The sequence below is a fragment of the Bombina bombina genome, chromosome 5 (assembly GCF_027579735.1).
Source record: "Bombina bombina isolate aBomBom1 chromosome 5, aBomBom1.pri, whole genome shotgun sequence".
NCBI classification, from domain to species: domain Eukaryota; kingdom Metazoa; phylum Chordata; class Amphibia; order Anura; family Bombinatoridae; genus Bombina; species Bombina bombina.
Genome location: NC_069503.1, coordinates 408562414 through 408576621, shown reverse-complemented (window position 1 = coordinate 408576621; position 14208 = coordinate 408562414).

Here is a 14208-nt window from a genome sequence, read left to right as displayed (position 1 = left end):
CGCGATCCAGAATAAATAATCTGAGAAAATGACAATAGAATTATCTAACAGATTAAGCATCTGATCGGTAGTTTGAATTTTAGAGAGATTTCCTGGATAGGTAGAGTTGCCGCAATAAAGATGTCTCTACTACCCAAAATCCTATACTTGTTTAGATGCATCCCACTTAATGTTCTATACTCCATTTTATATAAATTCCATAAACTCTTCTCTGACTATACCTGGCAAGGCAAAAAAACCAGGATCGTGTATAGCACACTCCAGAGAAGTTATTCAAAGGGAGGCATAGCTTTTCCTAATATTTTCCTCTACCATAAGGCAAAAAGATTAGCACACATAATGTAATGGTGCCTAATAGCAGATAGACCTGGATAGTATCATTTAGAAGAAACAGCACTCCCTAGCAATCTAGTGCTTTCAGACATCATATGGATCCCAAACCATTTGAACCTTATCAAAAAAATACCTAATGCTATAGTAATACATAATCTACAGATTTAGAAAACTTTATGCATGTATAACATGATTGCCGCTCATCCTTCCCCAGCTCATCAGCTGAAAGAACTGTTCTGGGACCTCACAAACATTCATGTGGACGAATGGGTAGATATGAACCTAACTGCGACAGCGCACCTATACTCCCAACTCTCATATGCACCACGGATGAGCTAATATCCAGATATTAGTCGGTTCCATCATTGTTCCGATTTGAAAGAAAGAGGGTGGTAAGCTTTAAGGCCTTGGGTTTCCCAAAGCTTACCTTAAAAGAACATACCGAATGGGAGAATAGATGGCTTAGAGTGACAAAACTGTCTAAACCCCTTACAATTCACTATCAGCTAGATTACAAGTTTGTGCATTCATCTTCTAATGCTGAAAATATGGTATTTTCAGCATTAAAACAGCAACGCAGTCATTACAAGTCTTGTCGGTATAGCTGTACTGCAAGCCTTTTAGCCTGTAACGCAACGTCAGTACCGCACTCTTAAATTTTTTTTTAATGGGATTCCCATAGCGCTGGTATTACGAGTTTTGCGGTGAGGCTAAAAAGCGAGTGTTACAGCCTAAAACGACAAGATCTGTAACGCCATCTAAAGTCAAGTGTTATGAGTTTTACGCTGCAAAGCTGTAACATAAAACTCATAACTAAACTGCTACAAAGTACACTAAACACCCATAAACTACCTATTAACCCCTAAACCGAGGCCCTCCCGCATTGCAAATACTATGTTAAAGTTATTAACCCCTAATCTGCCACTCCCGACATCGCCACCACTAATAACATTTATTAACCCCCACTATAATAAAGTTATTAATCCCTAAACCTCCGTCCTCCCGCATTGCAAACACTATTAAAATATAATTAACCCCGTGATGCTGGTTCCGGTGGAGGAGGAGCAAGGTGCGAGTTGCTGAGCTCTCTGCTCCAGTCCTGCAGCTGCTGGCGTTTTTTCTCGTGCCTCACCCCAATCAGTGGGGTAGCTAATTGGATAGCCTGAGACATCGCCTCTGGAACCAGTACAGCGATACTACACCTTGCTGTTTAAGCAAATTAAGCCAATCCAGAGGGAAGAAAAACCCTAACTCTCAAGAAACTGCTTAAAAATAATACAGCTGACACTTAAAGCCCCTGAGTAAAGACCTATTCTACTGGGCAACCCTCAGCCCTTACTTGGCTATGCTAAAGAGGAGCGGAGCGTAAGGCAGTCAGAAAAGAGAAAATTAAATCTCACCGGCTAAGAAGGAAGATTCCCCTGCTCCCCCCTGCAGGTACAGGTGCATTTCTCACCCTCCGGATCCTCCTATATCTCCCTCTGAACACGGCCGCTGGCAAGAACCTTACTGGCTTTCTGGCACTCTGCCTAATCTTGTGAACTATGGCCCCCGCTGTGATCTGTGGTCTGTGCCCTCCTCTCGCACACTGCTTCCTCTCTCCTTCTACCTCTATGGGGTTGCCCTGAGACAGCGGCTGGATCTGCTAAGGCAAGAGGTCTGAAGGAGCCCATACATCAGCACGGTCAAAGCCTGTCCACCCCTGTTGGATTCCTAATCTGCACTGGGCGGAACAAGCTCTCCCTCTCCTTGAACGTACCGCGACTCTGAACCAGCTTCAGTATCTTTGCGGTGTTCATACCAGAACCCAGCTCCCGCAAACTGCTACTGAACCCTCCCCTTTCCCACCGGTGCTGCGTGAGAGGGGTAGGAGCTGGAGCTTTCGTGGTGGAAGGGTGAGAACTACGGAAGCTCTCAGCAAAAAAGGTTGGCTTGCTATCCCTCTCGCTCCTCTCCCACCGGTGCTGCGTGAGAGGAGGAGAGACTGCCAGGAACTGCGATAAGGGTTCTGAAAGGTCACTGGTGAAGTCGGGCTCTTACCAGAAAGATGACTACTGTAACTGCACATTAATCTACGACAGGCAGGTGAGCGGCGGACAAGGGGAGGTAAGTCTGTCTGTTCCTCCAGACCCAGCATTATCTAAAGCCATAAAGTTAATAGGCCATGAGGGTGCACAGGGGGAGCAGTGGGCTTGAACATTCAGAAAACAGGCTACCATAGCGGTGAAAGGGGTTAACTGCTCAGAAGGGGAAAAGCGGCATCCATACAAAAGGATATAACTATAAAAATACCTGGTTGAGGGCAGAAGTGCTCCTGGTTGTGCATAAAAAGTAACTATAAAAGAAACAGTAACCAAATCACTGAACTCGAAAGAGACAATTAAAGAAAAAAGTAAAGGAAAACATTTTGGTTTAAGTATCATTCTATATTGCTCAAGGGACACTCAGTGCTATATTGTTGCTGTATAATGTTGCAAATGCTTGATATCTAAAACCTGTTGAGATATACTTCATTTTCTCTCTTTCTCTGTTTCTGCTTCTCCAGAAAAATCTGCTTAATCCTTGTCTTTGGCTTTAATCGACATAGAGAGTATTGAGCCAGGTATAAAATATTTTAATTTTGTCTGAAGCTGGCTCAAAACTTAAGAAGTTCTTGAATAATCATTACTTGTCATCTCTCTATGTGCTAAGTCATAATCTTTTTATCTCTCGTGACCTGTGAAAGGAACCACAGGTATACACTTTTTTGCTAGGTCTCTGTTATTCTGAGTGAAAAAAATGTGGGTACTAAAAATAGCTAACTGAGCCGGATATAAACCGATCCCTAGAGAGGGATAACTGAGAATCATTTAAGCAGAGTATATTTGATCTCCTCACTGTATCTTCTTTTTTTTTTTAGACCTCAATAGGCTTAAGAGGTTTAACAAGTGTTATAAACATTGACTGAGGCACATAGGTAAATCCTTCCTTGAAGGGAGGAACAAAGTGTAGGAGGTTAAGATAGGGAGGAGAAGGTGGGGAGAAAGGGGAGAAGAAAAAGGGACAGAAAAAGTAGTTAACAATACAGCACATAAAACGCACATTATTCAGCTTCACCCCATATAGGATCTTGCGCACAGTATGGGGGTTCTAATATCAACTCTTGGAGAATCTCAGTCTGCTAAAAACAGGAGTGGCCCTGGTCTGGTCAAAGATCTGTTAGAAATATATAGTTTAATGCCCTCTTTTTTTTTTTTTTTTTTCCTTAAGGTTCTAGGTTTCTGCTCTAGGTGGTGAACACAGTAGCCACAGGAACCTCTAGCTAGAGTTGGAATAACTAAGGATCTTATATAAGGGAAAGGGGAAGATAAAAGAAAAACTGCTACTTCAGCAAATAGAGCTGCAGGAATAACTAACCCTAGATTCAAGAGTTCAGATAAATCAAGTTCAATTACTGTCTCCCCCCATAACTGAATAGGAGAATATAACCACAAAATCACATAATCCTCACTAATAACACGGCCCTCTTTCTACACTAATTACACAATAAATTGGGTATCTGGGTGGACTCCACCACTTTTTTTTTCACGGCACAATTAATTGTTTTTTCCCTTCTCACCTCACAAGACCACCTCACAATCCCCCTTCCCTTGCCCCCCCTTTTTTTTTTCTTTCTCTCCTTCCCTTTTTTCCCCCCTAACACAATCACAACTCACGTGGTATTCCTGGGGATACCCTTAATATATATGGACAAATATCTGCACGGTCACCCTAAATCTTCTCCATCAGCTATGACGGGGAGAAGAGATAAAAAAAATAAAACTACTCCTGAATCTGTGGTAGAGACACAAACACCAGGGGTAAATCCCTCACATATAATGGAATCTCTAGATATGCAAACCCTGGTAAATAATATATTGATTGCTTTAACTCCCAAATTTGATCTTCTTAAGGTGGAAATAAAACAGGATATTGCTTCCCTGTCCATCGAAGTTAAACAATTTGCACATAGAATTTCTGAGGCAGAACAAAGGATGTTGGATCTTGAGGATATGACCACATCTTATAAATCTGCTCTTGAGCTAACAAACAATACATTAACGAAAATGCAGAGCAGGATTGAAGATCTAGAGGATAGGTCGAGAAGGAATAACCTAAGGGTTATTGGGGTACCAGAAGGTAAACAATTCGAAGATCTAGAAAAACTCTTGTCAATTACCCTACCCCGGTTACTTCAGATCCCAGATTCTCATCCCCAAATAATTATTGAAAGGGCTCACAGAATAGGCTCACTTAATCTGAGTAAAGCAAACACAAGGCCTAGACCAATAATTGCAAAAATGTTAAATTTCCAACATAAAATTACATTACTTCAAGCATACTGCAAAGATCAACCTGTTTTCTTAGAGGGTACAAACATTCTTCTGTTTCAGGACTACTCAATTGAAACAGCTACAAAAAGAAGGGAACTTGCCCCACACTGTACAAAATTCATTAAACAAGGTGCAAGGGCCACCTTACTTTACCCGGCAAAATTGAAAATATCACTAGATGGTCATAATTACTTTTTTGATTCTGCACAGGATGCCGAAATTTTTTATAAGGAAACTTACCCCTCAGCATCAGATTAGAGTAGAGGGGAAGTAATTTAAAATGTAGTTTCCTACTCTTCTTTTTCTTTTTATCTAATAAAGATGGAATCGCTTGAGTTTAAGGGTCGCAGAGGGAGTGGGGATGCACCTCCTCTGTGTGCTTGGTTTACATGGGGTACAAGGGATACTAAAATTCTTAATTACCTGCTTTACAGGGATTTTTTTTTCCCTTCTTTTTTTCTTCTTTCTCCTTTTTCTCTCCTTCTCTATTAGTCTCCTCCCCACCCATTAGATGGGTATAAAAAATAAGTTCAAGATGACCTCCTGGAATATAGGAGGTCTTACCTCCCCTATCAAACGCAAGATAATTCTTTCCCACTTGAAAAAAAACAATACTGATATAGCCTTCTTACAGGAAACTCACTTAAAACCAGAAGAAGTTCGTAAGCTTAAGACCTCTTGGGTCAAGGAAGTTATTTTTTCCTCTACATCTAAAAGGAAAAGCGGGGTAGCAATTCTGCTGGGCAAGAAAATCCCATATGAAGTAATACAAGTAGAAACAGACGAAGAAGGCAGATACTTAATTGTTAAAATTAAAATTCTAAAAACTCTGTACACGCTTTGCAATGTTTACGCTCCTAATGTTTTCAGTTTCCATTTCTGGGAAAAACTGCAGAATAAACTTATGACATACGCAGAGGGCTATCTGATCCTTTGTGGAGACTTTAATATGGCACCTAAATTCCCAATTGATAGGCTCAGACGGAATTCTATTTCACAGAAAACAAAGAGAGATAACTTAGAATCTAAATTATTTCTTAACTTGAACAAAAACCTAAAAGCTTGTGATATCTGGAGACTTCAGAATACTGATGTTAAAGAGTATACCTGTCACTCCCGAGCACACAAAACACTATCTAGGATAGACCTCTTTCTGGTAGATGAGAGAATTTGTAAATCTAAGATAATAGCTGGAATTTCACCAATCACTACATCGGACCATGCTCCGATTTATTTAGAATTTCAATCTGACAACCTTAAGAAAGGGACTAGAACTTTCCAGTTCCCGCGCTATCTGGCCTCTGATAATAAATTTAAAAACTGGCTGAATGCCAAGTTCCGCGAATACACCCATCTGAACCGTGAGCACATAACTAGACCGGCTTTGTTCTGGGAAACAGCCAAAGCAGTCTTAAGAGGGGAAATCCTAGCTTATAGCATATCTAGATCGAAGAAATTAAAGCTAAGGGAGGGGGAGCTTCTGAAAGCAGTAACAAATGCTTATAATCAATATATTTACCTGAAAACTCCAGAGAACTGGTCTAGATATACATCTGCCTTAGCAGATAGGGATTTTTTCTTTTTGTACAAAACAACACAAAGTGATCTAAGACTACAATCCAAGTTATATCATTTTGGGAATAAAACAGGGAAACTCCTGGCAAATCTGGTCAGACGGGATAAAGCAGCCCCTATAATAGACACTATAATAACAGAGGAGAAGTGTCTTAAAACACCAACTGAACTGGTTGGAGTATTTGAAGATTATTATAGAACTCTCTACACCACCAAAAATTCAAATTATACAGAACGTGAAGAATTTTGGAAAAATCTGGGTCATCCGGTTTTAACTCCTGATCTTCTGGATAACTTACATTCTCCCATTACTGAACAAGAAACTTTATCAACTATTCAAAATCTAGCCTTAAATAAAGCTCCAGGGCCCGATGCCCTTCCAAATGAAATATATAAAATAATGGCCCCTGAAATAACACTCTATCTTACCTCATTATTTAACGATTTATATGTTAAAGGCACAACCCCATCACCAGATTTCGTTGCCTCAAACACAGTTCTTATTTTAAAAACAGGAAAAGAAAAAAAAAAACAGGAAAAGACCCAATGAGAAAAGAATCCTACCGACCCATTGCATTACTAAATTCAGACTATAAGATATTAATGACTATTCTGGCAAGAAGGCTTCAATCCCTTCTCCCCAACATTATTCACACAGATCAAGCTGGGTTCTTTTTTTTTTTTTTTATATATTTATTTAAACCAGCAATATAAGGTCCGTACAAATTTTGCATATCGAGAAAAAGCATCATATAGAGAAAGCCAAACATAGATAAACAATATACTAAGACTTTGAGAAATAATTCATATAAAAAAAAAAACAGATTATCTCAATATCTTCTAGGTCTCTTTCATGACGATCAATTAATATTTAAATAAAGCTATAATTGTACCCAATATTGCTTGGAATTTTCCAGTATTCATTATTACCAATAGAAATAAAATAAAACAAAAAAAAAAAAAAACTCTCCTTCACCGTCCTCAGACATTTTTTCTTCTTCCCTTACATTGGTTCTTTAACCTTCCCTAGCAAGAGACAAGGAGATGGCAAGTGTCGAATGTCTGAATGGGAATAGTAACTGATCTTGTTGAGCTTTATCTAATGAGCTTATCAAAGAACCCCATTTTTTAAAGAACATATTAACTTCACTCTCCTTATGCGCTTGCACGGCATATTGTTCTATAATCATTTGTTTCATAAGGAAGTTCTTCCATTCTTTGAATTTTAGATTTTTTCTATTATTCCAATTTTTAAATATTATACTCCTGCCAGTAAGTACAGCCATATCTAATAATTTATCATCTTGCTCCGTGCTTTTATTAGTATTCAAGAATACTATTTGTTCTAGATTGATATAACTTTGTCTATGAGAAATTTTTGCGAGCCAATATTCAATTTTTGACCAAAACTGTTTGATCATTGGGCATTCCCATATCATATGAATGAGGTCTGCTGCGTATAGTCTACATTTAGGACATTTATCAAACTCCTTGTTGCCCCATTCTGCTCCTTTTTTAGGGGTATAATATGTTTTGTACAACAATTTTATATGTGCCTCCCTCCATGTCTCTGACAATGTTGTTTTAGCTATTCTCCGTATTGATTCTTTTAGATAGTCTATATCTATCTGATTTATGTAGGGGCTCCACTTTCTAATTAGCTGTTCCAAGTTAGCAAGACCCTCTTGTATCAACATTTCTTTATACCAAGGTGATATGGAGTATATTCCTTGCCTAATCATTCCTATCCGAGATTCCATTCTTCCCCAATTCCATTCATACCCATTATTTCTAATAATTTTGTCTACATAATGTTTAATTTGCAAAAAAGCAAAGAATTCATTATTTTGTAGAGAAAACTCTTCCTTTAACATTTCAAAGGTCTTGACATATTTTCTTTCTTGATTTATAATTTGATGTGCAGATTTCAGACCTCTTCTTTCCCAATTTCTAAATACAGCTGAGTTTATACCTTCCGGGAATGCCGGATTGTTCTGTATTTCTAAATATTTGGACATACCTGATTGTATTTTAAGTTTTGCACATATTCTCTGCCAAGCCCAAATAGGATAATACATTGTTTTTTATTTCTTAATCTCTATAGGTAGTTCTTGACATGGTATATGTGTAATATTTTGTAATTTAAATTGAGGGGAAAAAAAATGTTCTATCCTTGGTATTGTATAATATGTAATTTCTGAAAACCACTCCACCACTATCCAATTATAATATTCCAGATTTAGGAGTGCAAGTCCCCCACTTTCCTTTTGTAAATATAGTTTACTCAAGGATATTCTGGGTTTTTTTTCATTCCATATGTATTTTTGAATATCTGATTGCAGCATTTTTAAATCTCTTTTAAGAATCGGAAGTGGAATATTTTGCATAATATACAATATTTTTGGAAAGATTATCATTTTATATAAATTAATTCTACCAGATATAGATAGGGGTAGTTTGGTCCAGAACTTAAGTTCATCTTTTATCTTCTTAAATAATGGTATATAGTTCATGCCATACCATCTGTCCTCAAATGGGGAGATATAAATTCCTAGATATTTTATGCCATCTTGTGCTATTTTAAAAAATTGATTATTTCTGGAGTTGATTTGTCCATGGATCAGCATCATTTCAGATTTACTGGGATTTATTTTATATCCAGAGAAAGAACTAAAAGTATCTATTATTTCCATAGCTATGGGGATATTTTTTTCCAAATTTCTTACAAATAAAAGTAGGTCATCTGCATATAAAGCTATCTTACACTCATATTGATCTATTTTGATACCTTCCATTCTCTCCCTGAGTACACATGCAAGTGGTTCTATTACAATGTCAAATAATAGGGGAGATAGAGGGCATCCCTGTCTAGTACCCCTTTTCAAGGTTATCTTATCCGATATTTGACCATTTACTAATAGCGCAGTATTTGGGAAATTATATAAATTTTCAATTAATTTAATGACTCTTTCATGAAAACCGAAGTTCCTAAGTGAGGTGTATAGATGATTCCAATCTATTGAGTCAAAGGCCTTTTGTGCATCCAGAGATATAATTGCTATGTCCTGTTTCTTAGTTTGCAAAGGGATCTTATCTTGTTTTTTATAATAATCCAATACCAGAAAGACTTTTCTAATATTGGATGCAGAGTTCCTGCCTTTCAAAAATCCTGTTTGGTCCTCATGTATTACCGCTTTAAGTATTGTTTGGAATCTATCAGCCATTATTCCTGTCAATAATTTATAATCTCCATTTAAGAGAGATATGGGTCTATAAGAATCCATCTGATCGCTTTTTTTATTAGGCTTAAGTATTAATGAGGTCCAAGATGAGATAAAGTTAGCTGATATCTCTTTACCTTCTATAAAATATGCATTAAATAAGGACTTTAAACTAGGTATTATATGACTTAACAGTATTTTATAATATTCGTTTGGCAGTAAATCTGGGCCTGGAGATTTATTATTCTTCAAGTTTTTTATTGCCTTTTCAATCTCCTTTTCCGTAATTGGTTCTATAATTCTATTCATTTTATCTATGTCTATGGTGGGAAGTTTTAGTCCTGACCAAAATTTTTCTTTGTTTAATAAGTTTGGTGTTTCTGCCTTATAAACATTTTGATAATATTCTTCTAGTGATTTCATGATATCTTCTGTTTTACACAGTATTGACCCATCTTTATTCAATGAGCCTATAAAGTTATGTCCTCTTGATTTATTAGCTAATTTTGCAAGAAGTTTTCCAGATTTATTTCCAAATCTATAATATTTTGAGCTGGCTCTAATCTCTTGTTGTGTAATACTATTAAGTATCCATAGTTCTCTGGCATCTTTAGCTTCTTCATATCTCTTCCAATTGTTTTTAGAAGGTTCACTTAGGACTCTATTATATGCTGACGTAAGTCTCTGTACTATTTCCTTCTCTCTCTTCCTCTGTTTATTCTTTATCCTACTTATATACGCTATGATTTCACCTCGCATTACCGCTTTAGACGCTTCCCAAAAGATTTCAGGTCTATCTAGATATTCATGATTATTAGACGCATATTCTTGCCATTTTTCAGTTAAATAAGCATTAAATTTAACATCACCTAATAAGTATGCGGGGAAGCGAAATCTTTTTATTTGAGAGTTACAGACATTTATTTGCAGATTTAAAGTAATTGGGGCATGATCAGAGATTATTATCTCTCTTATTTTAGCTTCTGCTTCAACTCCGAATAATTTTTCGGAAATCAGGAACATGTCTAGTCTGGAAAAAGTTTTATAGGCTTTGGATACACATGTGTAGTCTTTACTCACTGGATTATTTTCCCTCCATATATCTTTTATATTCAAATTATGCATAAGTTTTTTAAGAAGGTTAGTTTCAAGTTTATCTCTTCTACTCTTCTTAGAAGTTATCCCCAATCTGAATCTATCTATCGGTATTTGGCATACCATGTTAAAATCACCAGCTAATAACAATATGCCCTCCATTTCCTTCAAGATATGGACCTGCAAATTTAGCCAAAATTTGGGAGAATATTCATTTGGGCCATATATATTACATATTGTAAATTTTTTCCCCTCTAGTTCTATATTCAAAATCATATATCTTTCATTTGGGTCTAACGAACAAGATTTTATTATATATTGTAAGTTTTTTTTTATAAGAATGGCCACACCCTTCTTTCTGCTTTTACAAGGAGTTCCAAGCACTGTCCCGACCCAATTGGTTTTCAATTTTTCCAATTCCCCTTTTTTTAAATGAGTTTCCTGGATTAGTGCTATATCTGTTCCTAATATTTTTAATTGTTTAAGTATTGCTTTCCTTTTTTTTGGAGAGGTAATCCCCCCCACGTTCCATGAAGTAATTTTAATCTGACCAGGCATAGTTTATCTTATATTCGTTATAGAATTTAACCAAGTATGAGAGGGAGAAGGGAGAGATAAAAAAAAAAAAAAAAAAAAAAAAAAAAAAGATTAAAAATAAAAAATACAGACTTGAATGCATCGCGTTTTCTAAGATTATATCTAGCATCAAAATTCTGTGCTACATAACATTTCGGTCTTCCCACCATTAATTTTATTAGGGAAAGTCTTCCTCAATTCTATTTATTTCAATCCTGCCATATACAATTCTGCTTCTTTACTATTCTCCAACATTTTGATCCCTTCTATTCCTTGTATACGGATCCTAGCTGGATAAATTAGTGTAGCATTCAGTCCTTTGTTTATGAGTTGAGTACATATCGGGGCCATCTCTCTTCGTTTATTGGAAACCTCTATAGAATAATCTTGAAATATAAGGATTTTTTTCCCTTCAATAATTACTTCCTTCTTTTTCCTATAATATTGGAGCATTTTTAACTTGTCTTGGAAATTAAGAAATTTGGCTATTATGGGCCTGGGTTTGTCACTACTTCTATCTTCTCTGGCAGGGCCGATTCTGTGGCTTCTCTCAATTACAAAAGGTATATCTTTGGATGGAACTTCCAATATCTCGGGTAAAGTGATAGACATAAATTTATTCAGGTCCCTATGCTGTGTTTTTTCAGGGAGACCTATTACTTTAAGATTGTTCCTTCTGGCCCTGTTTTCTAAGTCATCAACTTTATATTGTAAATCCCTTACACTTTGTTCCATTTTAGTTATTTTATTCTCATTTACAGTATTACTATCTTCTATGTCGGAAATCCTCTGTTCCGCCTCAGTGAGTCTCTTTGAAAATTGCCTAAATTCAGTTGTTAGCCCTGATATTTGTTCCTTTACTTGGTCAAATTGTGGGATAAAGATCTCTGAGATTTTTTTAATCAATGTCTGAGTATCTACCTGATTCGAAGTCTCATGACTTACTTCTAACATAGATTCATTGCTTCCTTTAGCTTTCTTGTCCCTATTCCTAGCTGCCATAGCTGGAGATTTGTTTTTAGTTTGTGACAAAAATTTATCCATAAAATTATAGGAGTTATCAACCCAGATGTGACCAATGTGAAAAAAAGAAAGTGTATTTGTGTATTTGTGATTAGAGTGATAAGAGAAAAAAAAAAAAAAAAAAAAGAGAGAAAGAAAAAAAAAAAAAAAGGAAAGAAAAAGAGTGACTAAATTATTTATCTTATTGTGCTACTGATACTTGTGTATCACAAAAGTGTGTGTGATAAGACCAGCTTCAGGAACTAGGGATATGTATAATAGATTCTCTAGTTATAGGATACAATTTTATAGGACAGAGTATAATCTCTTAATCCAACAGTTTTACAATATATTCATTAAATATCTGCACAATTATTAATCCAGATTTTTGAGGTGTACTTCTTCTTCCTCAGTACCCAAAGAATACATATAGTCCTCTGGTAAGAAGAATGTCTATTCAGGTTCTATCGGACATATATCAATAATATTGCAGGGCAAAGTTATTTCTTTTATGACTTTTCCAGATCTTATCACTAACTGAGCTATGAATAGCTCAAATGGTCCAAGTCCACGAATATCATGTATGATCTTTACATCAGATTTTCACCAATTTCCAATATTACACAGAAAAAAAAAGAAAAAGAAAACAAGCCCTTTGAAAGCATTTCCACCTAGAATTCAGTGTACTCTATTATTTATAGTTGTCAGCCCTTATGATTACTCTGACTAATTGTATTTAAACACGTTGACCGTGAACTGCTTTAATATTCCATTTCCACATATATATTTCGGTAAGTCTCTTCCTCAATTGTCCTCCCGTCACCCCAATCAGATGTATTTGTGTCCAGCTCTCCCAAATTTATGTACACAGTCAGGGTAAGCTTTTTAACTTCATTCAGTTTCCCTGTTAGTTTAGGAGAATCTTCTATGGTTTAGATATACCCAAGGTGCCTTATATTTGATTTTCCAAGTGCCTGGGGAGGGGATCCCAATTTTATAGGGTGATATGTATAATGGGGATCATGCATTAAATTGACAAAGATTGCTGACATAGACGTGAAGTGTCAATTATATGTCTGTAAGCGTTTTTAAACCATATGACAGAGTCTGCGGCATGACAATTAGGGTAGCTGCTATAGTTAGAGTAAAGCTCAGTACACCAAGTTCCACTGTAAACTCGCTTACCCCTGCCTCTCAGCAGCTTTTGTTCTTCCAATACAGCGTTTGTGTCCTCGGCGTCTGTGTGTAGGCAATCCACTCCAGTCCTACAACCTCCTTGTTCCGCTAGATGCCGTCTTCCTGTGCTTCCGGCTTGTGATGTAATCGGACCCCTCAGACCATAGGATCCCCTCCTACGAATCCGTAGCCCCAAGCACTATCGTGGCCACCTTAGGAATCCACACCGGTAAGGGAAAAAAAAAAAGAATTCCTGTCTTGAGGATCGAGCGTTCCGCTGTCCTGTGGACAATCTCTGGGGCACACGGGATTGTTAACTTGTGGGTCTGTAATTTAGGGTTCCAGTTTACTTTCAGCACCGCAATTTATCATTTAAATATTGGGCGGTTATTCCAATATAGAGAGTTCTTAGCGTTTAGCCAGTTCTCTTGTGATATCTCATTGAAGACCGATTTAGCTTTATTGCAGCTCCACTTTGACCGAGCTTTAATGTATGTAGCTTTGTAATTTATTAACTCTCAGTTAGCAATTGCTGCCCATAAACCACATAGAGCATTCTATCTTCCAGAACGCGGACCTATTCCCCTAGATCCGAACCCAAGTCCACCTTTTCAGGTAAGGGTCACTACGTTGAGGGGGAAGGGTATGGTTCCCTTCCAGGTAGTATTAGCACGAAGCAGCAAGCACCTGCATGCTCCGCCCCCAGACCGGACGTCTCCACCTCTCTTGGTATTCTTCGATCAAGCTGGGTTCTTAATGAAGCGCAATTCTTCTGCTAAAATCAGGGAAGTACAGGGAGTGCAGAATTATTAGGCAAATTAGTATTTTGACCACATCATCCTCTTTATGCATGTTGTCTTACTCCAAGCTGTATAGGC